Source organism: Sorex araneus, chromosome 5 (genome assembly GCF_027595985.1).
Source record: "Sorex araneus isolate mSorAra2 chromosome 5, mSorAra2.pri, whole genome shotgun sequence".
NCBI classification, from domain to species: domain Eukaryota; kingdom Metazoa; phylum Chordata; class Mammalia; order Eulipotyphla; family Soricidae; genus Sorex; species Sorex araneus.
In genome coordinates this window covers 152572480-152598697 of record NC_073306.1, presented here as the reverse complement: position 1 = coordinate 152598697, position 26218 = coordinate 152572480, and the positions used below count along the sequence as shown (strand labels likewise).

General features: G+C 39.4%; 1 pseudogene; it reads left to right on the top strand.

The window, feature by feature from the left end:
• The window catches only part of LOC129405022 (uncharacterized), a 30861-nt pseudogene extending 5439 nt beyond the window's left edge, over window positions 1-25422 (top strand).
• Window positions 25423-26218: the final 796 nt, after the last annotated feature.

Below are 26218 nucleotides of genomic sequence, written 5' to 3'. Positions count from 1 at the left end.
GTGCAACCTCCATCTCAATGAGGTTCTCACGCTCGGGAAAAGAATGGTACTACAACTGGTACCATTCTAGTCTCGATTTCTTTGCTTTCTGGTTGCCAGAAGAGACTTAGCAGAAAAGAAAAGAAAGAGAGAAAAAGAACATTTTTCTTTAGTTTCAGAATGTCAGTGGGACAAATTCTTAGCTCCTGCTTCCCATCTGTCCACGGACACATCTCTAGTTTGTGTGCCTTTGTCACTAGTGTGTCGTTGAGCTGCTTTGTGTACTGAGATAATGATATTAGTACAGCTCATTTAAATTGCACTTTAGGATAGACAGGATGCGTTTTAGGAGCACATGATCAAACTTGTTTTTGAGAGAGAAAGCAGGCAGGGTTCAAGGGACAAAGTGATTTGACACAATGCTTTAAACAGAAGAAATAATCCAGATTTTTCTGACTTTAACTTCAGTCTCTCAGTTATTTCCACTTTCCTTCTTTGAAAGAGCTCATTGTCTACTTTTTTTTACCCCATAAGTCATTCTTGATGTGTCAGAGCAAGTGAAGGCTTTAAATGATAACAGTAGCTACTACTCCTTAAGTGTTAACTCGGAACACACATTTACATACCTCATTTCATTTTTATCTTTCCCAACTCAACGAAGCAAGGACGATTACCTTGTTATGGAGGAGGAGACTGCAGTTCAGCAGGGTCAGCGTCCAGTTGGCCATCATGATCTGGCAGATCTAACTCTAAATAGTAGCCATGTCTCACTAAGCTGCTGGGCCACTGGGAGGTTATTCTGTGGGACTCTAACGATGTGACATATTTCTCCCTGTTGTACAGTTTCAAATTCAGGTGTTTCATGAGCCAGGGATAAAATTGTTGAGAGTATTACCAAATAAATGCTACTGACCGCAGGGAGATCAGGCTGTCTTCTGGGGGTTGCAGTAAGGCTGAAGAGTGTGTTGAGGTGGTTCAGGGGTGTTGCCTTGAGAGTGGCAGAAATACTTCATCTGACACTACCATCACATTTAATTTTTTTTCTCAACTCTGGCTTCTGGAAGAATCAGAAGGAGGGGGCTGGTTGTCATATCTCTGGATACAGATGTGTCAGGTTTATGGTTTCTATACTTAAACACCAGGGGTATATTTGATAGCTTCGTGGGGCTTTGAGGAACCAGAGAAATCACTGGCTTTGTTCCCTTACAGTTTGGAAGCCCAAATCCGAAAAGCCAGCGGCCTTGTTCTTTTGGTGGGGTGTGGTTGATGGGCAGCATGACTGCTGTGAGCCACCACCATGAGGCTGAGACATGCAAAGAATAAGATATTCTTGTTCTCAGAGCATTTAGACTGGAGTGGGCAGAGGTTGGGATCTTGGCTCTAGCATGATTCTGTGATTAAAAAAAGAGCTCTGCTCTTGTCTTTTTTCACCTGATCTTTGCTTCTTGAGGTACACCATGACCTTGGCACACAGCACAGGAAATGTTAGTATCCCTACTGCCCACCCACATCACCCACTATTTCTAGCCAGGGGTCCTAATTTAGGGGAGGAGCCAGAAACTAGACCCAGATGCTCAGGGTTCTCATTACGAAGGCCAAAGTCAGGTCGAGGGAGAACTCTCCCTTCCCCCATCTTCCTCACTTTTTGTTCCCAGAACTTGAATCTAGCTGATGTTCTGCAGAGGGTAAGAAAGGAAAGGGTATTACTTCTTTTGAAGCTACTACTCTCTTCTTCCTGTTGTCCAGTCTATTCCTTGGGCGTTCTACTGGTGTCCCTGAGAGAGAGCAGAGCTCCCCCTTAAGGTTCAAGTGAGAAAGGCGGAGATGTGGTCCAAAGTACGCAATGGCCAGGATTGAGGAAAACCTTAAGAAATAAGATGGAGCCCACACTTTTTCAGGTTTTTCACTTCCATGATGTGATTATGTAGCCTCAGGAGAACATAAAAACTATGCCAAACACAACCAAAACAAAATAAAACAATAGTCGCCGGGAACTCCAGAGTTCACGGAAATTTATTTTCTTAGGAAAGCTTTCTCCTCAGGTTCCTCACTCTGCAGAACTTCATTTGCCATCAATATTTAAAATGAAAATAAAGTAGTTCTTAAAAAATGAAGATCACTTAAACATAGTGCTACTTGAATGTCAAGAAGCCATTATGTTTAATAGCATTTTTTAAACTATTAAAGTTGAGTGGTTACTTTTTATTTTGCATTTAGTCACTCATGGGAGACATTTATTTAGTCTTATATGCTACAAACAGTGATGCTGCTAGTAGAGAAGATTCTCATTTTGAATAATGGTCTCATTTATATAATATCTCTTAGTATAATATATTCATATCTTCTAGAGGAATGGAAATGCACAAACTGTTCAGAGACTGAAAATACCACAAAACATATGCCCTTAAAGTTATAGAGTTGGAAATCAAGAAAGGTGGTAATTATTTTGGTTTGATCCAATGGTATCTAATACTTAGCTATTTAATTATAAGTTTATGTATACTATATATAATTAAATGTTTATATAATTTCAACCACCATCTTTGGAGGGAAGGGAATTATTGAGAAGAAAGAAAAAGGCTTTCAACATTTTTCTTTTGGTTCATATGTCTATGTGTTTTCCAGTCCATTTCCAGGATATAGTCTAAAAGTATAAGGGCTAAAAAGAAAAAATATGGAATAAAAATATTTATGCTTCTAATTGTTGTGTTATGATGCAATTTTAAAATTGCCTCCTTGTTTACATAAACAGACTGCTTGTCACTTTTAGAAGAGACTTAAGGAATCTTGTACCTTTTTATTTTTCTTTAATTTTTCAATCCCCTCTCCAATGCATGAACCTCATAAAACTCTAAACTCTGAACCAGAGAAGACGCTGCTTTATGGACAAAGATGGCATTGTCTTTTGCATGTGCTTTTTTTTTAATTTCTGAATGCACTCATAAATGTGGAATTCATCGACAAGACAGGAAATGGGGGCGTGTGCTATAGGGAGGGAAAATATGTCATTTTTGTGGGCATGAAGATTGTGCTCCCAGACAATCTTGGGGAGTGTGGGAGATCTGGGGTCACTCCTAAGGATACTTTCCCGCAGGGCCTGACAGCTCCTGGGCCCAGCAGTGTGTGGCTGAGAGTCCTGGGGTCACCACCCCACATCTGGCAGTGCTCTGGCTCCACACTGCTGTGCCTTGCAGGAACCACGCTGTGGGGGCCGCCACACTCAGCATCCACAAAGGCAAATGCCTTCAGCGAAGACTGTCCGATCCAAGAGCCTGTGATTCGAAACAGTTTACTGCTCTGGATTCCCCCAGCCATGATTTCATGGTGGGATCATCTTTAATGAAGTGACGAACCTCTTCCGTTCCCTACTTACCAATTTTACCAATTAAAATTATTTCAGCTCTAACAGAAAATTACTGCAAAGATTGTCACCAGGAGTCAGTTTCTCTCTGTGTGTGAGCCCTGCTTGCTGCTTTGATGCAGTGAGATGTACCTGCATACTTGGGAAGAGAGTTCCATTCTCAACGCTATTGGCATTTGGGAACAGGAATGTTGTTGCTGAAAGCAGCCAACTCTGTATTAATATTGGCCAATATTGTCCTCCATCTACTATCTCTGAGTAGTACCTCCTAGCCCCAGGTTTGTCCCAAATACCCCCTCTGTGTGCCTCTGGGTACCACCACCCTTCCCTTCATCCAACAGGAACCTTTTGGATAAAAGAAGATGGTCGCCAGATGCCCTGGACAGTGTGTCTTTGAAGATTTACATTTTGGGCTGTTTATGCCTCTGCATTCCCAGGGAAACCATTGAGCTTCACTGATTTTGGACCCAGAGAGATGACTCAGACTTTAATCGATCACTCTGGGTGTCCCTGAAACCTTCTCCCAGGGTTCTGTGATGTGCTCCACCTTTTACTACCTCTGTATCACTGTATCACTGTCATCTCATTGGGTATTGAATAGCATTGAGGGAAATCATCTGTCTTTCTGCAATAGTAGAACTGTTAAGAGTTAACAACTTTCTTAGTATCAGGGAGAATTGAGCATCTATATTTCTGATGCTCAAAATTGGCCCATGACTCTACAGGTATAGGGTAGACCTCTCTTTGAGTTGGCTTCCAAATTAAAATATGTTCCTTCCAATTGTAGCATCAAAAGTGGTAAAAATATATTCAAAATAATGCTCCTCTAGAATTAGCACATATTTCTGCTCATTATGAGTTAAAGATGATTTCTTCCTGGCTTAGGAAGTCAGCTACAATAAATAAGACTGTTTCTGTCAGAAAATGCATTCTGAATGCTAAACCATAGGCTTACCAATGAACTTTTGGAGTTCAGCGCATTTCTAAGGGAGGGCTGCCTATGTTATAAAACCAACACTCCACTTGTAGGTTATTCATTTCTTCCAGAGACTTGAAGTATTTGTTCAAAGTTTCAACCTGCTGTTTGAATTTCTAATAATAATGAAATCTACACAAGTTCCCATGTTACAGACCAGAATGACCCAAATCTAAGAATATATGAAACAATGAAAACTTGCACTCCAAGCTTGAGGGATTTACCTGTCACAAGCCATCAATAGTCCCATTTTTAATCAAAGGTCTTTGTTAATCATAACCGGACAGGTAATAAGTCACTACATCTTAAGAGATTTCAGCACAATATGGAGCTCAAATTTGATTTACTTACATTAGATAGAAAGAAAACATGATTGTTTTTACTTGTGAAATGCATTTCCTTCATTTTAAAACTGCCCAAACTCATGAACAGAAAGATCTCTGCTCTCTCTAGGGACAACATTGAGATGTATCTTTGGGAGTTGCAACCTTTTCTTCCCTCGCTCTATATCTCTCATAAATATCTTCAACAATAAACACACACCCTTTATGTAGGATGCCATTTTTTTGTGATACGCATCTCAAATTTCATTGTTTTTCCCTTTTGCATTCCAGTTTGTTAATTCTTGGAACAGTTTGGGGAGGGATCATATTACTTAGGTTTAGTGAATGTTTAGCTTTCTCAGGAGGTTGGTGTTGACTTATTGTTTTTAAGATGTGGGGTGAGTCTATCACTTGAAAAGGAGGTAAAGGGCATGACTGCAGGAATTTTTACTTTTACAAACAGGTACCTTCAGAAACACATTTGTAAGCAAGAGCATTCAAGAATAGCAGAAAACAGCTGCAACAGAACATTGGGAGAAAGAGCTTTAGCTTTCTACACTTTTTGCAGTGTTTAAGGCTGCACTGAAGGAATTTGAAATCAAGATGATTGACATTACTAAGCTTTTTTTTATGCTGCACACATGGTCTTTTTTAAAAAGAGTACTCTGCTCAAAACATAATTGCTCTCTGCTTCTGCAAAGGTTTCCCTTCAATAGAATTGCATTTTTGTGATATAACTGATTAAAATAAATTAAATGAGCCACTCACTTATTCTTCCAGTTTGCAAACTTTGAAATTTTTAACAGGCCTTTTTCATAAGCATGCATTGTGCAACTCTACATATTATTTAGTAAAGTGTATGAAGCGCACTTTTGAAAACCCAGATAACGGTGTCCTCAATAAAGAGAAAGGAGGACACTACGCCCAGCTCAGGGACCACAAGGCCTCTGTTCTTTGGCCATGAGGCAGATGACATTTCAAGTGAACGAGTTCTTGCCAGTTTTGTCTTGGCCCTCTCTAAGACGGAGCTGCCTTGGTCAAAAATGTATGCTCCTCCCAACTCTCCGTAGGGTCATTTGGTAAATACTAGTGGGAGAAAGTAAACTTTTGGGGCCTGGGCGACTTTTCATGTCTCCCACGATCATTAATTTTACACTAAAAACACATATTAGTATCAATATGTATGCATGTGCAAATATGTACATATATACATACACACAACTGATGTGGATATACACATGTATATAGGAATATCTGTCTAGATACTATATAGTTGTTACTTTCATTATGCTATGTCTATATGTGTTTATGTTATAAAGATAAGTCTATTTTAAGACTTTTTAAAGAAATCCCAAACAGGCTTCCTTGTGATTTATGCCCTTTATAAATACATGTCTTATTTTAGTGGTAGATCGATGTCACTTGCACCACAGAAAATATATCTGAGTTTATAAAAATGCTACAAAATAATAGCTACTTGACTTAACATAACTTATTGAGTAGCTGGCAGTTGTTTAAAAAAATAAGTTGATGCATTGATCAATCGAACAACTGCAGAGTGACTATAAACCAACAGGGGCGGAGGGAAGAAGAGAAAAGAGAAATGTAGTGGATGTCAGAATAGCATAAGAAATATCAGAAATAGGCGACTCATTTTCCATTTTCTTTCTAAATTAGACAAAGATCTCACTGTGTCTGTTGTTACCAGGTATTATAAACCTTAAAGATGTGGCTTACTGTTGTTTTTTTGTCTCTGAAAAATTTGGGGGCAAGTCAGGAGAACAAGCTAGTCAAGTCTTTAAATATTCTGATCAGGTCTCCTCCTGGTCTGGCCGCTGAAAGAATGTCTTATGGGTAAATTTCCACTCTCTCAGCAGGGAGTGTTTTGCATGAACCAACTCCCAGGAGAAAATGTTATTCCATAGAACAAAGCCCAGCCAGTGACTCATATTAAACTGACCGGGATGGGGGAGGGGAAGCAGTGACCTGGAGGGAGGGGCAGGCTAGTGAGACCCAATTTCCTTTCTAAAAACTGGCTCTGGCTTTCTGGGAAATGAAAAACCTGTGAAGTTTCTGTGTTTTCTCCTGTGACGCTTTTTATATAAAAAGTATTTGCAATGTGTCATAAGGATTTTCTAGGATGAAATGAAGATTCTCAGTCAAGGGAAGAAAAGCTGAGTCTCTTGTGGAAAGTCACCAAACTGTCCTTCTCACCTACAGTCGTTAGTTATAATATCAACGGTAATTGATGGGCTGGGCATGGCTAATTTAATAAAGACATTTACTGTTCACCACTAGAAACAGGATTTAAATAGATGCTGATTTTAAGGAAGAGCCATTTCTCGCCTGGATCTGCATGCTTCAATACGACACAAGCTAAAAATGGATTCTCCTCGTTTGAGCTAAAACAAGCAGAATTTCAAACACCTTTTTCTCGCCCACAAAGGTTAGAGATGCCGAGACTTCCACTGCCCTGGCGTGCGATTGCTATAGGGCTGTTTCTTGATAAAACGATATAGGTCTGCAATTCAGTCCTTTTAATTATCTTTTTTATTATTACAACATGCACCAGGGTTCTAAACTTTTGAGGATTTATTGATAAGGGCATCTTCCACGTGTACTGCTTCATTTTATGGCTGTTTTTATAATGGTTTCTAACTAATAAAATGTTATCTTATTCATTTTGTTTATGTGTAATAAATCAGAAGCCTTTCCCCTTCTTGCTATGCAGATATGGGTATGCGGGTGGGAGAGACTTTCTCTATGTGTTAAACTGATGACGGTCTTTGCATACAAATAGAAATTAGCACAAGAGCATTTCATTAAGGAAAGTATCGCTGTTTCTGCGTGACCTAAGGAAAATTAATATTCTACATACAAAATCATGTGACTCGGGTTTTTTTTTTGTGTGTGTGTGTGTGTGTGTGTATGTGCCTCTTTCCAGCAACGAAAGCTGTGAAAGATGTCTGGAATCAAGCCTAGATTTCTTCTCTGTTCCTCTGAGCAATTTTGTTTCCTTGATGAAGGAAATAGACTGGATGGAAAATATAATATGTGCAGTCTTTAGGCAGCTTCAAACCCTGGGTGTTGTATGCGTTCAACAGATATTTAGTAAAATCTTGGAATGTGCCAGACACTGGCAGGTATCACAGAGAATAAAAGACTGAGTTTTGTCCTCACCACTCCACAGACAACCTCTGTTTTTATATAGTTTTAGAGAAAAATGGATGACTGAATGCATGCTTACATCAGTGCATATATAATTTTAATTGTGATAACAGCTGGAAAGGAAAATCTTAGAAACCGAGAGAGTACATCACTGTAGCAGTATTGCTAGTCTTGTTTTCCACCTGCGCCCCCAACCCCAGCCTACCTGGTGAAAGGCAGAGAGAAAGCCGGGGCCAAGCCGACACCCGCAGAAAGGCAGACAGCGCCCCTGATGGAGGTTTCTGGGAACTGCGTTTCCCGCCCCCCACCGCCCCCCCACCCAGGAACAATGGCCCATAGGTGTTCAGAGGGAAGGATTTTGCAGCGTGTTGAAGTGTTAATAAGCTTTCCAGTTACAGGGTGGGCGAAAGGAAAGGGGAGAAGCAGAAGTGCGTTTTTAGAAAAAAGTGAAAAGTTGTTGGAGGCGAGGACATAGGCAATGCTGTGACTGTGGTGGGCTGGGCAGGCTGGCTGAAGGCAAAGGATGGACGGCAGACGCCTTGCCAAGCCATTTTAACTGTCTTCTTAGAGAGGTTCTAGTGGGCACTCTTCTGTCCTCAAGCTTCTACCCTGCCCATTCTTCCTTCCTGAAAATACTCCGGGGTATTTTCTGGAATCCAGAGAAAATCCAACCTATCTTCAGATGCAGACTTGATCCTATTAAGATTCCCCACTAATTGCCTGGATCTGGTCTGACTGGTCACCAGTGAAAGCCAGTCACCTTACATCTTCACATTGGCAAAAGGGACAGGTTTGCAAGGGGCAAATCTCGCCAATTAGAAGAAGAGGGAGAACCCAGGAAAGACATTTTCTCTTTCTTAATACAGAGTCATTGACCAGGATGCCTTCTCTTCCTTGGAAAATTGTGCATTGCAAAATTGAAATCCTGCCTGCTGTCAAATACTGCATGCCTAGAACCCAGTCAACCTCCACATGAAACGCTCACACCACATAAGGAGCATGATGTATGCCTGTGGAGCAGAGCTCTAGCCCCCTATCTGCATGTGATAGGAGACCAAATACGGCTCTAAGATATAGTGTATACAATGAAGATAATAATAGTACTTATCTCTTGAGAGTGCTTGGATGGTGGTAAGTGCTTAATAAATATTTGTTATTCTTACCCATTTGTTAAATATTTACTGAGAACACACTTTGGGACAGGCGCGGTGAAACACTGAGTATATTTAGCAAGCACAGACCTTGTCCTCAGAGAATTGGCAGGGTGTGATTTATATTGTATTTGTCACTTGCGAGTATTTCATTAGCCTCTATTATTGGTAGTTAGAGATTGCCATGTGCTTTACTCAATTTATTTCTGCCTATTGTACCTGAGATGGTGGCTTCTGTATAGGATGTACTCAAGAGATGAATGCCTATTGGAATGAAACACCCAAACAAATATTTATGTAAAATCTGGTAAGAGCAAGTCCTAATCCAGGTTACAGATCAGAGAGACAGTGTGGTTCAGTCGTTAAAGGCCTTAGGATTGGTTTCAAAAAGGCTTTGATCTGAATTTTAGGTTTGGTATTTACTAGTTTTGTGACCCCAGATGAATAATTTTTTCCTTGCATATTAACATTAAGATAATAATGCTTCTTTCATTAGAGGTTTTATGAGAGATTAAATAATATGAAGGAGTAGGCATAAAGTACATTGCCTGCAAGAAAATAACTGCTCAGTAAATTATAGCTATTTGTCATAGGGATGTTAATTTCACTGACATGAAGTCCCCTCAGCATTCCTTTGGGTGTTTTATGTGAGAAAGTGTTATGAGGACTTTTGTCGTTTCAGTTGCCTAGATCTTGGACACTTTTCTATGTGAGCAGAAGTCTAAGAGAGCCCAGGAATTTTCTATCCTCATCAATTAATAGTTAGATACCAAACCCATATGTGAATGGAAGTCATCACAAGCTCTGCTCAGGACTTTTATTTATAAAAGAGTGATAAAAGGCAGAAACAGACATTATTCCTGCGTGCTATGCTGGACTTAAAGGCTTATGAATTTGTGAAGGGTTTAGTATTGAGAACAACTGAGCCCAGCATTGTGGCAGGGGTTGGTTGGTGATATGGTGATGGATAATATTCTGGCTGTATAGACTCTACCTTCGTATTTCCTGGGCTGACTTCTCTAGAATTGAGATCTGTTTTCCAAATGTCCTGCTGCCCACCTAAAAATTCCTTTTCTGTTTATATAAACCAAAGTTGTATTTCTGTTTTTTGCAACCAGTGGCCTTGACGGAACAACAGGTGTTAGGATTTCTAAATTAGAAACTGTGTTGTAATCCTATGGCATTGGTAGAATACCTGAGGAGCACTGAAAATAATTTGTGTTATTAAAAAAACAAAACTGGGAGTTGGGAAAATGCTCAAATTATAGAGCAAATGCCTACCATTGTGGTAGGACCTAAGTTTGATTTCTAACATTTCTTGGACCTTAGACACTGCCATATATAGAGTGATGGAATTTTCCCTAAAGCACGCTGCCATGCTACCTATTTATTTTTATTTTATTTTATTTATTTACATTTTTCCACACAGCAGAGCCTGGCAAGCTATCCGTGATGCATTTGATATGCCAAAAGTAGTAACAACAATGTGCTCTTCATGTTCCTGGAGCGAGCAGACGCCATTAGGCTACACTAGCATGAGACAGGGACAAATGAAGATGTTACTGGGGCCCACTTGAACAAATTGATGAATAACGGGATGACAGTAATTCAGTGATACAGTTATATATAAATATATGTGTAGATATATATAGTGAAATAAAATCAACAGCAAATCTCTAAACCATTGAAATAAGACATCTTATTGTCAGAGTACCCTAAAACAATAGCCTTATTTCATATTCCTTTAGTTTGGCTAAAACCCAGACCTGATACTGCTCAGATAATGATATTTTCAACGTGTTATTTCCAATGACCATCTTCACCATATGTGTAACTCAAGAAATTGTCGACTGCAAGAAAATCCAATAAGCCAATTCTTTATATCTAACACTTGTCCCACCTTATATTTTTGCATTCTTGGGAAAAGTGATCATAATATGTGTTGCTTTAATCTTAGAAAGGGGGATAATAAAGATAGATTAGAGTCTATCTAGATTTCATGCTAATGTTATAAGGGAAGTAATAGAAGCTCATTGTCACCATGTACTAGCATGCTAAACAATGAACACAGTAAAGCAGAAACAATGTGCTGAATTTATGGACAGAAACAAAACCTAAGGGAGAAGGGAGGTTATCCAGTCTAGAGAAGTAAGAGCCTTTCTCTTTTATGCCAAGTTTAATCAGTGGATGGGATTGCATGAAATGCTGTCAAGAATATTTAAGAAGTGAATCCAAGTTCAGTGAGAAAAATTCTATGATCAATGAGCAAAGAGTACTATGGAAGTTGAAAAAGTGAGTGATGAGGCATTAATGAATTATTTGCATTTGGGGCTAGCCTAATCTCTGTCTCACTGGTGAATAACAGAAGTCCACCCAATCAAAACATGGACAGATGACGTAAACAGACACTTCTCCAGAGGACATACAGGTGGCTGACAGGCATATGAAAAAACCCTCATCATAACTGATCATTAGGGAATGAAAAATTAGGATCAGTATGAGATACTACTTCACACCTGTGAAGAATGGCTTACATTAAAATCAGTAATAATGAGTTGCAAAGGGTGTGGAATGAAAAATACTCTAATGCACTGCTTTTGGGAATGGAAATTGTCACAACTATTTTGGAAAACCTCATGGAACTTTCTCAGAATGATGAAATATAGGGACCATGTGATCTAGCAACCATACTTTTGGGTATCTGAAAAATACAAAGACATCACTGAAAAGGATTATATGCATCACAGTTTTTAATGCCATGCTACCTACTATAGCTAAAATAACCAAAGTTCCCACTGATAGATGACTGGCTAAGACAGTGTGGTACATTTATATGATGTAATACTATTCAACTATACAAAAGATGAAATTTTGTACTTCACAGATAAATGAAAGAATGCTAAAGGAATTATGCAAAGTGAAATAAATCATAGGGGAAAGGCCAGTATTAGACAATAGTCATCTAAGTATGCTGTATAAGAATATACAATTGATGAAGGAATGAAGAAAAATAAAAAGACTAGCCCATAGATATTGATAGTAGGACAAAGGTTACCTGAGGCCAAGAGGTTTGAGGGAAACAATAAGGAAGGGGTGTGTAATAATTATGTTGCCTATGGTAGTTTTTGTATAATTACTCTGAGGCTAATTGTGTGCTGTGTGGGATACAGCAAATTAGCAATTGCATCAGAGTTCTACCAGTACCACATTCACCCACAGAGTAAATTAAAAGCACCATTATCACAAATTTAAGTTGGACATATAAAATGGGTTAACCATTTTATTTTAGAAAGAAACAATAAACTCTCCATTTCTGGTTTCTTCTTCTCTTTACCTTTTGTTTCCGTTCTTAAATAAACGCTTCGTTTCACTCTCAGGCACTGCTGATGGGTATGTTGTCTGGTTCAAGCCCTGTGGGACCAGTTCGGAGACTTCTCAGTAAACTTTGAATTGAACTGACATATTACTCAGCAATTCCCCTTTGGGGCATCTACCCCCAGAACATAAAAACACTCATTCACAAGAACATATGTACACCATTTTTCACCGCTGCACTTAGTATAATAGCCAAGATATGGAATAAACCTAGGTGTTTAAAGACAGATGAATGGATAATGAGGACATATATGTATATACACACTATATACATCTGTATCACTGTATCATTGTCATGCCATTGATCATTATTTTGATCAAGCAGGTGCCAATAATATCTCCATTCGTCTTAGCCCTGAGATTTTAGAAGCCTCTCTTTTTAAAAAAAATTATTAGAGAATCACTGTGATGTACAGTTACAAACTTATAAACTTTTGTGTTTGCATTTCACTCATACAGTGATTGTTTACCCATCCCTCCACCAGTGCCTATTCACTTCCACCAATGATCCCAGTATCCCTCTCACCATCCACACCCCATCCCCCACCACCCCACCCTGCCTCTGTGGCAGGGCATTCACTTTTGTTATCTCTCCTTTTGTGTGTGTTGTAGTTTGCAATAGAGGTATTGAGTGGCCTTCATGTTCGATCTATAGTCTACTTTCAGTCTGCATCTTCCAACCCAAATGGGTCCTCCCAACATCCTCTACTTGGTGTTCCCTTCTCTATCTCAGCTGCCTTTTCCCCCAGCATGCAAGGCCAGTTTCCAAGCTGTGGGGCAGACCTCCTGGTCCTTATCTTTACTTCTCTTGGGTGTTAGTCTCACACTCTGTTATTTTATATTCCACAGATGAGCGCAATCTTTCTATGTCTGTCTCTCTCTTTCTGACTCATTTCACTTAGCATGATACTTTCCATGTTGATCCACCTATATGCAAATTTCATGACTTCATCTTTTCTAACAGCTGCATAGTATTCCATTGTGTAGATATACCAAAGTTTCTTTAACCAGTCATCTGTTTTTGGACACTCTGTTTTTTTTCCCAGATTTTGGCTATTGTAAACAGTGCTGTAGTGAACATACAAATGCAGATGTCATTTATACTATATCTTTTTGCCTCTCCGAGATATATTCCAAGGAGTGGTATTGATAGGTCAAATGGGAGCTCAATTTCTAATTTTTTGAGAATCATCCATATTGTTTCCCAGAAGGGCTAGCAGCCTATATTTACTCGTTCTTCCCAGTGGAGCCACATAGGAGGCTCTTTCAGGGTCAGGGGGATGATAAGTTAGAATACTATATGCATAATGGAATATAAACATAATGGGTACATGTACATAACAGAATACTATGCAGCTGCAAGAAATGATAAAATTATGCAATTTACTGCAACCTGGTTGGAACGGGAAGATATGTTGAGTGAAGTAAGTGAGAAGAAGAAAAACAAACACAGGATGATCTAATTTCTCTGTAGCATATGGAATAGCTGGAAGAGGAAACATATTCAAGTCAAGAGGAATTGACTGGTTCACCTTTGAACCCAGAATTTTGGGAGGAGAAGGACAGAAAAGGAAAGAAATCAAGGAGAAAAGGAAGAAGAAAAGAAGTGTAGCGATGGGGAGATGGGATCAGGGCTTCAGTTATACTGGTGATTGTAGCTATATATTCCAAATACTGTCTCAATGACACTAAAAACATGACATCTGAGCTGCAACCACCAGAACTTCGCAATGTGCCTTTCAAGGTTACAGGCGGGTAGTGTGGATGGGGAGAAAATTTGGGAACTCTGGTGGAGGGAAGTTGACGCTGATGGTGGGATTGGTGTTGAAATATTACATGCCTAAAACTCAATTATCAATAACTTTGCAAAGTATGTTATTTAATAAAATTATTAAAAACATATACAATTACTTTCTTTGTCTTTTTTGACAGTCTCTGACTTCCGGGTCCCTGTTTACACTGTTCTCTGTCTATACACCAGCTTGCTGTCTGAAGATGGCACAGTAGGATGGAAAAAATCTCTGTAGAGTCAAGACACAGCTGGACTTGAATTCTGCTTTATCTACTCCTTTTTTATCCCTCTTATTTGTTAAGATTCCCTCATTTATTTTTACCAATGTTTCCTATGCTCTTGCCAGGTACAAGTACAGAACAGTGAACAAAACTGGCAACTCTCCCCCAGCCCACACACATCCCAAAACCCCTCAAAAACACCCTTAGCTTTAACGGAACAACTTCCTATTGGGTTAACTGATGTGTGTGTGTGTGTGTGTGTGTGTGTGTGTGTGTTTATGTCTTTATCAACAGGTGCCTGATAGGTGGCAGATATACAATAATAGTTGCCTTCCGGCCCTTCAGCTCTATATGCTGCTCCAGGCTGGTCTGATGAGAGCAGACAGCTAGACTGACAGTGTCTGTCATTAGGCACAGAAACTAAGTTGAAGACTAGCTAACATGCACACAAGTTTGGGAGACTGGGATCTTCCTGGCTTGAGTGATGCATCCCTGGTAATCAGAAGTAGACATAGGACATTGCCCTCCCCTAACATGGGGTCAGTCGAGATCTTTCCTGCATATGTAGTAGATATTGATATCTTTGTCTCTCCCTCTAAAATCTCCTTTCTTTTTTACTGCGTCAGCACACACAGGCAGGGAGGAATGAAACTCAGGAGGGAGGAAGCATGACAGAAAACTCTCTTTCTCTGTCTCTCTCTTGCTCATTCACTTGCTCATTTGCAAAGGGAGGAAGGACCAATTGTCTAATTGCTCACATGTCCTTGTTTAGCTGCAATTCTATTTGGAATAGAAATGAGCAAACAGACTTTCACAAATCCACCTGCTAGTTGTGTGGTTGTGGTTTGCACATTCGCTTTCATCATGTAAACTTGAGGAAAGTAAAAGGTCTCTACTCATCAAGAAACAACTTGCTATTTTGCAAACAGATTCAGTTCTTGCTGGAAAAAATAGATTAAATGCAACAGATTAAAATGTCCAAGGTTTTCAGTGGATGATTCCTAGAATCTTAGGGAATACATTTCTATAGTAACAATTCTGGTAATGTGACCCAGAATTGGATTTGTATTCTTTCACCCCTAAATTTGATTATTTCCCCTCCAAGTGGCCCACATTCTTCTACCATAATAAAGACAAGATGCCAAGTGAAGGTTTTGGTGGCTTTTCTTGCCTGCTTGGTTTTGGGTGTGCCATGGAAAACTGTGCCTGTGGAAAATTGTGTTCTGCTACTACAGTTCCTAGTCCAGGGGAAGCCAGTAGGAAAAATCGTATTTCTTTTCAGAAGTATGTCTGGACTATTTTTTTCTCCTATGCAAAGGTAGGGATTTTCATCACATAAGAGTTGGAGAATTGTTAATAATTTGGGAATTACAATGTCTGGGAATTACATTCACATCTGCTTATCAGTTCTCGGTAACGTAAGCCAAGAAAGTAGTAGGAAGGGTATCTTTAACATACACGGCATTTTGCATATGTGAAAACATTAGTAAACTTTCAAGCTGTTTCTCTGCCATAGAATAGTTTGAACCCTAAAGTGGCCTTGTGAAGCAAGCTTGGCAGTATAGTTTTTTCTAACTTTGTATCTAAGAAAGTTGAGAAACAGCAGAGCAAAGTATACTTCTCATGTGCCTGGAGTAAGACAGGCAGACAGGCCAAACCCACATCTCCTGTACCTGAACGTGACATTGCCTGGTTCTCTACCTATTGCTCTGCTGGTCATACTTATCCAGAACCAGGAAGCCCCAAAGCTCCTCTTAACAGCTGACCAAGCAATAGGACCCAGTCTACGGTAGTTTGCTCAAAATAAACTTATAAAAAGCATCTAATCAACAGTTTACCAATGCTTAAGGTAAACCAAACATGTAACACTGTCTCCCATTGTTCATTGATTTTTGCTTGAGCAGGCACCAGTAAGGTCTCCATTGTGACACTTCTTATTACTGTTTTTGACATATAGAATACACCCTGGGTAGCTTGCCAGGCTCTGCCGAGCAGGCGGGATACTCTCTGTGTAGTTTGCTCTCCGAGAGCGACAGAGGAATCAAACCCAGGTCAGCTGTGTGCAAGGCAAATGCCCTACCCTCTGTGCTATCACTTCAGTCCAAACCAAACATGAACTAAAAAAAAAAAATCTGTGTTCAGCCATGGTCTCAAAGCAAAGGAAATCAGTTGTATCTTCAGTCACGTGCTGAGCACAGAACCATATGTCTTGGTTTTTTCGTTTTCTAACTGGTGGTCTTATACAAGTCAACTTGATGAAATTACAATTCATCAAATGTAAAGTAGGGATCAGAATTATTTGCCTCATGCGTTGTCATAATAACTAAGGGAGAAAATGTGAAAAAGATAGAGTAGTGCATAAATTTAATTTACTCGTACTACAAAACAGTGACTATGACCCCCAAGCCTTGTTTCAGAAGCTTTACAAATATTTCCACAAGGAATTTTCACACTAACCCTACAAGATAAGTTTTATAACAATAAAACAATAAAATATGTGAAAACTGCTTGTCCGTGTCACAGAGCCAGAAAAGGTAGAAGGGGGAGATAAACCCAGGCAATCGGCAGCAAAGCAGAGGCTGTGCCTTTGGTTATGACTTCATGCTTCTTGTACAAACTGATTACTGAGATTATGATTAGAGTTGTAGCTAGATTTATGTTAACTATAAATGGCACAAACATCTCACCTTTGTGACTCCTTAAGAAGGCAAAAAAAGTGCCTTCTTAAAAAATAAAATAAAATTAAGTAGTGAATGAGTTGAGATAAATAAATAAATTAGATGAAAATATGCAGAACTGATAGCTACTACAAGTATTGAGTTTTGGGGGGAAAGATCCATAGTGAAAGGAAACTGTTGAAGTCTAAGGAAGACAAGAATAAGTAAAACAGAAGCACATACACTAGGAAATAAAAAAAATGAATAATCACAGAGAGCAAAATAACATTGTTTTAGGGTGCAATGTCTACAATTCCATAGCAAGACATATAACATTTTTCTTCATCAATTTTTAAATTATTTTTGGCAATATAGATTTTCTTAGGGGTTGATTTAGGAATAGTTCTTCAAGTTTTGGTATAAAATATCTAGTATAATCTTTTCTGAAAGGGATTTCCCTGAATGTGAATATATCCACTATTATCCCCTTCTTTCAGCCTTGATTTTACATTGAAATTAGGAAAAGAAGCAAAACCCAGTCTTCCAAAACACAAAACTACTTGTGGAGATGTTCTTAGCAATATAAGAATCTCAGTCTAAGATCCAAATTAATAAGTGCTCAGCAAGGTGGCAGGTTATAAAATAAATTTCTCAAGTTTAGGCTTCCAGTATTTAAGAAGTAATTTTCAAACACAGAAAAAAATGTTCCTATTCCTAAGAGTGATAACCATTATAGAATGATTACGAATAAATTAACAGTAAATGAGGAGTTCAGTACTAAATTCAAAACCGATCTATTAGAAAGGTCAAGACAGCCCCCCATTGTGTCAGCCCAGAGGGTAGCACAGGACATATACAGTGGCCACTTCTGCTCTAGAACAATCCATCAGGCAAAGGTTACACTTTCAAGGCTACTCAGAAGTGTACAACAGTTAGAGGCTCATCTACGCCCATACCACTGACCTTTCCCCTTCATGTTTGGGGAGGATCCGACTTGTGCTAGATGTGACAGTGTGTCTGCTTCCCCCTGCTTTCTCTTCTTCACCACAGCCTTCCCCTGCCGGCACCCCACCTCCGACATTTCTTTTAAGCTTCTCTTGGCATCTGCTTCTACAGAAGCAGATTGAAACCAATAATGGTATTTCATAACTCCCTTCCCAGTCTTCTGTTTGGTTCTTATTTTTTGGAGGGCCACACCTTGAAGCGCTCAGTACTTACTCCTGGTTCTGTGCTCAGGGATTCCTCCTGGTAGTACTGGCCCAAATGCTGTGCAGGGATTGGCAACGTGTAAGAAAAGTGCCTGAGTCCCTGGAATCTCTCTCCAGCTCTGCCAAATTTAACTGCTTTCTTTTCAGCTCTAACACTGGCTTGATAGATTGTTGCATGCAATTCCATTGCTGTTTGCTTCTCTCACTGCCCTTTGACTATATGCTCCATAAGGACAAAGGATGCAGTTTGCTCTTGACCATGACCTCAGAACCCAGGATGAGTCCTATCATAAAATGTACTCATTGATGAAGTAAGAAAAATACTCTTCATAAGAATTGATGCAGTTTTGTATTATTATTTCATATTATTTTAATATAAATATAAAATAATATAATAAAATTTTATTTTTCCTCTCAGAGAGCCCGGCAAGCTACCGAGAGTATCCCACCCGCACGGCAGAGCCTGGCAAGCTACCCGTGGTGTATTCGATATGCCAAAACAGTAACAAGTCTCACAATGGAGATGTTACTGGTGCTTGCTCAAGCAAATCGATGAACAATGGGACAACAGTGCTACAGTGCTTTCATATTATTTTAAACAAATATTTAAAATACTTACATTTTAAATAAAATCTATTATTTAAATAATAAATAATTATTATAAAGCAGTCTGGTATCAATTGGAACATTTACAGACTGGTTAGAAAAAATATAATAAAAGTACAGTTTCAAGTCTTTTTAGAAAATAGTATATAGATAAAATAAAACATAATATATAGATAAAATAAAATTAAACTAAAAAAGATAAAAAATAAATAAAGATAAAATTTAAAAAGAGGAATTATCCAATTGCAGAACCTTTGTGAGCTATATTACAGATTCACCACCAGGATCTCACCATTCAACAAGGAAGTGATCATCGACCTAAAAACAGGGGTTTGGCAAGGCAATACCATTTCACCGAAACTCTTCAGTGCCACCCTCGAGAACATGATGTGATGATGACTGGAATGGGAAGGAATGGGAGTGAAGATAGACGGTTGGCAACTACACCACTCCACTTCACTGATGACATTATTCTAATAACACCAAACATTAGCCAGGCGGCATGAATGCCGGCCGACTTTGACTGTGAGTGTGGAAAGATCAGACTGCAGCTGAATCTCACAAGGACAATATTCATGAGAAACGACTCGTCCCTGACATTCCATTTGCTCTCAGTGGAATGAGTATCTCCGAATGCAGCATTTCTGTGTACCTAGGTCCAGAACTCAACATGACGAACGACCTGGCACATGAGCTGTGCAAGTGAAGAGAGCAGCGTGGAATGCCTTTAAGAGCATCGAAGTGGTTAAGAGGATGAAGAACCTCTGGCTCCGGGCACATTTTTTTGACTCCACCGTTCGTCCTGCACTAACATACTCCTCAGAGACCTGGGCCCTATGCAAACAGGATAAGAACGCTATTCGGTATTCCAAAGAGGAATCAAAAGAGCTATGCTTGGAGTATCACATTTCACTCAAGTGAGAGAAGGAATCCAGACTTTCGACCTCCATCAACGATGGAAAATCAGGGATGCTGTCTCATTTGTCAAGGTGTCGAAAATCAGATGGGCTGAATACGTAATGCAATTTGGAGACTACCGTTGGACTAGAGCCGTTACTGACTGGATTCCACGGGGACGTCAAAAGAGCGCCCAGCCTATGAGATGGTCAGATTTCTTCACTAAGACCCTAAATGAACAGCTTGAGGCTCTTTCTTTGTGTTCCTGGAGCGAGCAGATGCCACTGGGCTACACTAGCATGCGACAGGGATGGATGGAGACGTTACTGGTGCCCACTCGAGCAAATTGATGAGCAACGGAATGACAAGTGATACAAGTGATGCAATTGCCTATGTTAGAATATAAGGAAAACAAGTCATTTCAGACAAAATATAGCTTTTGTTGTGCAATAATACAACATGAATCAAGGAGTTAAATATACAGATAAAAACCATAAATTATTAGAGTAATTGGGAAGTACATACGGTGATGAAAATATTTATAACATCATACTTGAGGCAAAAGCAATAAAGAAAAATTTTACTAGACTGGTATTTGAAAACAAAAATATCTATACATTAAAATATAAGTAACAGTGGAATATTTTATTTTATTTTATTTTATTATTTTTTTTTAAAATTTTATTGAATCACCATGTGGAGGGTTACATAGTTCTCAGGATTATGTCGGTTATACAATTCTCAAACACCCTTCCCTTCACCAGTGCCCATCCTCCATCACCAACCCCCCCAGTATACCTGCCGCCCCCTCCCACCTCCCCAGTCCCCACCCTTGTACTTGATAAGTTTCACTTCATTTATGCCTTATCTCGATTACATTCCATGTTTCAACACACAACTCACTACCGTTGTTGGGGTTTCCCCCAAAAAAGAAAAGCAGTCCTATTGCCAAGGAGGCATTTGATAGTTCTCCACTGCTAAGAATATAGAGATATTAAGTCCCGCTGTTTGTTACATAACTTTTCTTTTTCCCCCTTGCCCCGCGCCACCGAGTTCACGCCTGTTTAGTAATCGCCACGCTGCCTGACAAGGGAAAAAAAAAATGAAAAAAACGAAAAGGATGGTTATTTCCCGTCATCAGCAGACATGGGGCTCTGGCTTAGTTGATAGACTAGTAGAGTGTCTGGAAGCAGTTTCTGGAACCGAAGGTCTTGCGCTGGTATCGGCTCCGGCTCGAGATTCCACCAGCGTCCCACTGTTCCATGTACATAATTTTTCCCCTTATATCCCATTCCCACGCCACCAGGTCTGTTTGCTTAATGGACATCACACTGTAGTTGACGACACGCCGCGTTTCTTCCCGAGAAAGAAGAAAATTTCTTCTCAGCTGGCGTGGGGATATAGCTTAGTTTAGTCTAGAGAGATGGCTACCGTTTTGATTGCCTTCAATATTTCAGCAACAGACTTACTATTCTTGTTAGGATCTCCCACAAAAGTCCGACCCATTAAAAGCGAACCATTACATATTGCTGATGCTAAGATGACATTAGGTCGCGCGGCCGCGGTAGCGGCCGCACGGTTTTGGGTTTCTATATAAAGTCCAGGGAAAGTACAACCAGAAATAACATCACTACAAACTTTTACCCTTTTATGGTGCTCATAAGATGGAGAAGTCCTGCGCTGTGTTCAGGAGGGAGGAGTTGAGAGAGAGAGACAGGTTAAAAGAATTGGGGGATGCCCGGGTCCCACTGTTTCAGCGCACCGTGGGGTCTCTGGTCCCATGCCGGAGTTAGTTCAGTGGGCTGCCTGGAGTCCAAGGGCGCTCCCTTGGGCTCTTCCATCATGTTCGCTCCGCAGCCGGATCCAAAGGGAAGCACACGTGGGGGAGGTGGGTTTAAATATCTATCTGCTGTGGGCGGGGGTCGCCGCCCCCGCCCCCTGGGGTCTCCCGCAAGCGCGCGAAAGCGTCCTGTTTCAGCTGGATCGCCGGCTCCATTTTGCGCTCAGGAAAGCCGCGGATCCTGCGCTGTGCTCAGGAGGGAGGAGTTGAGAGAGAGAGACAGGTTAAAAGAATTGGGGGATGCCCGGGTCCCAAACAGTGGAATATTTTAATCCAAATTAATTGTTGGAAAAATATAAGCGTTGCTTATAATGATTAATTTTATAAATGTATTATTGCTTCACTAATATCAGAAATTATATTGCAGATATATTTATATATATTTTATATACATTATATATAAAATACATAATTTTATACATTATATATAATTATAATGCTAAAATGAAGAGATCTTAAATCAAGAAAATGAAGAGAACTCACTAAAGAGGAAATGTACATAATCTAAATAATTGCAAAAGTAGTTAACTCATAGAATTGGAATTATAAACTATAAGATACAATGTTCAACTTTAAAATGCAGATTTTAAATATAGCCCTTAAAAGACAATATTTTTCACTAGTGTAAAAATAATCAATTTAGAAATAAAAGACCACACATCAAATAACTCATTGATTCATGTCATTGATGGCTCTGTCAACAATTTTTTAAGTGAATGATTTCAGCCTTATAGCTCGTACAAGGTATGGTTCTATATATTTTATATATGTTTTGAACTATGATTTTCCCTTTTCTAATTGCAATTTAATAAAATAATCCTAAGTCTGAACAAAAATGTAACTAAAACTTTGTTCCTTACAAGGTTCAAGTGAAAGTCATTTAAATATTCTACAATAGGCTGGTTAAAATTATGATGAAATGTAATTCATCCTTTCAATGATTTTTTGGAATAAAGTATAAGGCCAGAACAATGTTGATAATTGTATTGGTTGGAATAAACTAGATTATGCTGAAGTAACTGTTCCAAAGTTTTCAGTGTTTTGCACAAAGACCTCCAGAGAGCTAGTGATTCTCAAGGGCAGTTCTACTCATATTGATTTTGCATTTTTTTTTCATTTGAAAAAAGTTGTTCTTTATTGAGTTTTGATCATGCAATGTTTCAACATCGACCCTTCACCAGTGTACATTTCCCACCCATGTCGCCAGTTTCCTTCCCCCACACCCCTCCTCCCAGCCTGCCTCGATGGCAGGCACTTTTCTTCTTGCACTTTCTCTGTCTCTCTCTGTCTCTGTCTCTCTCTGTGAGTTTCTGTCTCTGTCTCTGTCTCACTGTCTGTCTTGTCTCTCTGTCTCTGTTCTGTCTGTCTCTGTCTCTGTCTCTTTCTCTCTTCCTCTCTCACTCTTTCTCTCCCTCCCCCATTTGTTTGTGATGGCTTGCAATACAGATAGTGAGAGGTTATCCTGTTTGCTCCTTTACCTACTTTTATGCACATTGTTCTTATCCAGAGTGATCATTTCCAACAATCTTTGTCATAGTGGTCCCTTCTGTATATAACTGTCTTCTCCCTGCACCACTTGATAAAAGTTTCCAACTGTGAACCAGTTCTCCTAGCCTTTGTTTCTAGTTGTTTCTACTTTCCTTGAGTATTAATCTCATACTATGTTTTTTTATATATCCCCAAATGAGTGCAATTATTGTCCGTTTTTTCTGATTGATTTTCACTCAGCGTGATATCCTCTTGTTCCATCAGTGCTGCAACAAAATATTTCATTCAGAACTCCATAGTATTCCACTCTGTGTGTGTGTGTGTGTGTGTGTGTGTGTGTGTGTGTGTGTGTGTATCACAGATTCGAGGCCTATTCATTAAGTTGAGCACTGGGGGCTGTTTTCAAATCTAGGCTGTTACAAAAAGTGCTGTGATGACATAGTTGTGCATACATCCTTTTAAATTATTGTTTTTGTGTTTTGGTGGAAGATGTCAATAAATTGTATTGCTAAATTATATGGGAGTTCTATTCCTATTTTTGGCTATATCTCCATATTTATTTTTTTTAATTTTTTATTGAGTCACCATGTGGAAATTTACAAAGTTTTCAGGTTTAAATCTCAGTTATACAATGCTCGAATACCCATCCCTTCACCAGTGCTCATATTCCATCACCAAGAATCCCAGTATAGCTCCCCCCGCCCCCTCACACCCCTAACCCCCCCACGCCCCTATGTAACTGAGAAGTACAAGTTGGCAACGATGCAACTTCTGGCAGATATCTCTCTGGACTTAGTTACTAAAATACTAATACAGAATTAGTATTAGTATTTTAGAAATACTAATACAGAAATACAGAAACCCAAAACTGAGAGGCCGCTAAGTGTGGTCACTCGACCTCATACCTCTTCATCCTCAGCAATAGAAAACAAATTATCTAATGCTTCCTTTTCAGCAGGTCTGACTTTAGGGGAGAGACTCTCCAAACAATAACAGTGAGTTTTGTTGAAATATTGTATGCAATCAAAGTGAAAGTAAAGTGAGATTTTGCATTTTTTAAGACCTCCATGTTCCTGCAGAGAAAGAGGAGTTCCGCTTCTGGGCTCTAATGCTGGAAAGCAAATGTTTCCAGTCTAAGGTGACAGGGGTCTCTTCAACTCACATTTTGATTGCCTACATCACTGGCCACACGCAATCTGATATTTGACCTTTTAAGTCATCTTGAGGGCTTGGAAGTAGGGAGAAATGGAATACTGATGAGTGTTCATATTACTTATCTTGCAGATGCACTATTAAGCGTTTAACATGACAATGAAGTTTGTAATAATTGAGTGTGTGGAAAGATGCTAGATATAGTCACCTCCAGCTATACGTATGCAGAGTCAACACAGTGTCTCAGGTGATGGAACTATGGATGATTTTAATTTCCTTTTTTAAAAAATATGGATTTTGTAAAATTTCCACACTGAGCAGCTCTTATTTTAACAAATCAATGCATAACATAAAATAAAAACAGTAGTGGAGAAAGGTGTATATGTTTATTTTCCTCCAGAAAATGTATATATAATGTATATAATTGTTGATACACACATTTTATGTTTGTTTAGTGTTTTTTTCTTTCTTTTTTTGCTTTGTTTTGGGTGCCACACCCAGTGATGCTCCTGACTACACTCAGGAATCATTCCTGGTGGTGCTTGGGGGGCCATATGAGATGCAAAGGGTAGGTTCACCTGCTTTACTATCTATCACCCTCATTTTAGTTTTTTTCTTTTTAAAAAAGAAACTAAGCTTTTTTCCAGTTAAAATACCATTCCCAATAGCTCTTTGCCACTTTTTGATTATTCCTATTTCTGTCTGCATTGCCTTAGGTTCTTCAGCAGGAGAAATTGTTAAACTTTTGTTTGAGACGATTGTCTTTAATTTCTATCCCATTCCACTAAGATGGTGCTCAACTCATGTGATTGAATTATGATTGCAATAGAATTACTCCTCTTAAGGAGGCACAAAGAAAGGACAGATGGAGTTAAGTGTATGCTGATGACATGTGAGCAATTGTCATTGAAGAGACTTAAGATATGACCTCCTTTATTCTTAGCCACAAGTGTTCTTAAGGGGTGGGAGGGGAGGGAGAAAAGAGACTCTGTGCATTTTGATTATCGTATAATCTGACCCCATTTTGGTTAACAAAGATTGCTGAAATCTGGCATCTAAACCTACTTCTTTCTTGCCCCTTAGAACTCAAGTATCTGTGTTGGTGAAAGTGAAAGTCCTGTGGGACTTGGGGAGCCATCAGCCTCTGCTGCTGGTTGGTCTGGACCCCTTCAGAGCTGCTGGCTATTTCCTCATGCTTCCAAGATGGTTCTGCATTCTGAAATTGTGATGCCTACTGAATAATATTGAGATTAATATGTTGAATCTGACCTACAGGACAGCATCTCTGGCATGTGTCCAGATCAGAAATACACAGAACTGCTTATGCGCAAAAAGTAAGCTCTTCAGCAAGATATTTTTGGACATCTGCACATGATCATAAGATCTAGAAGGAGGACAGTATGGCATAGAATTTTGCAACTCAGTCACTTCTGGAGAAGAAAGTGACTAATATGTCTACAGTCACCACACAGAAATGCCACAGATTCAGTTCTGCATCACTTCAATAAAAAGAGGTCACTTGAATTTTGCAGCTTCCTGGTGCAGATAACAGTAATACTTACACTACATAGTAATCATTGAATTTTTATTTTACTTTTGGTTTTTGGGTCACACCTGGCAAGTGCTCAGTGTTTATTTCTAACTCTGTGCTCAGGGATCACTCCTGGTGGTTTACTCTGAGGACCATCAGTGATGTTGGAAATGGAACCCGGGTCAGCTGCATCAGGAGCAAGCACCCTTTCTAAACCTGTACAGTAACATATTAAGTGTGCAAGTAGAATTCTGTACAAAGAAGTCCTCCAAGAACCTCAATTTTCAAACACTTCATTATTATTAAAGGGTTGCAACGCATCGCCTGAGACATCTGTTAGTCATCATGTTTTGCTGGCAGAGCATTCTGCCTTCATGCTGATGGGACTGACTGAGCAGGACAGTGGTTACTAGAAGTTGGGGGTGGTTGTAGCAGCTGGTTTTGATTGGGGACATCCAAGCAGTGCTCAGGGGTCCAAAGATTTCTCTTGTTA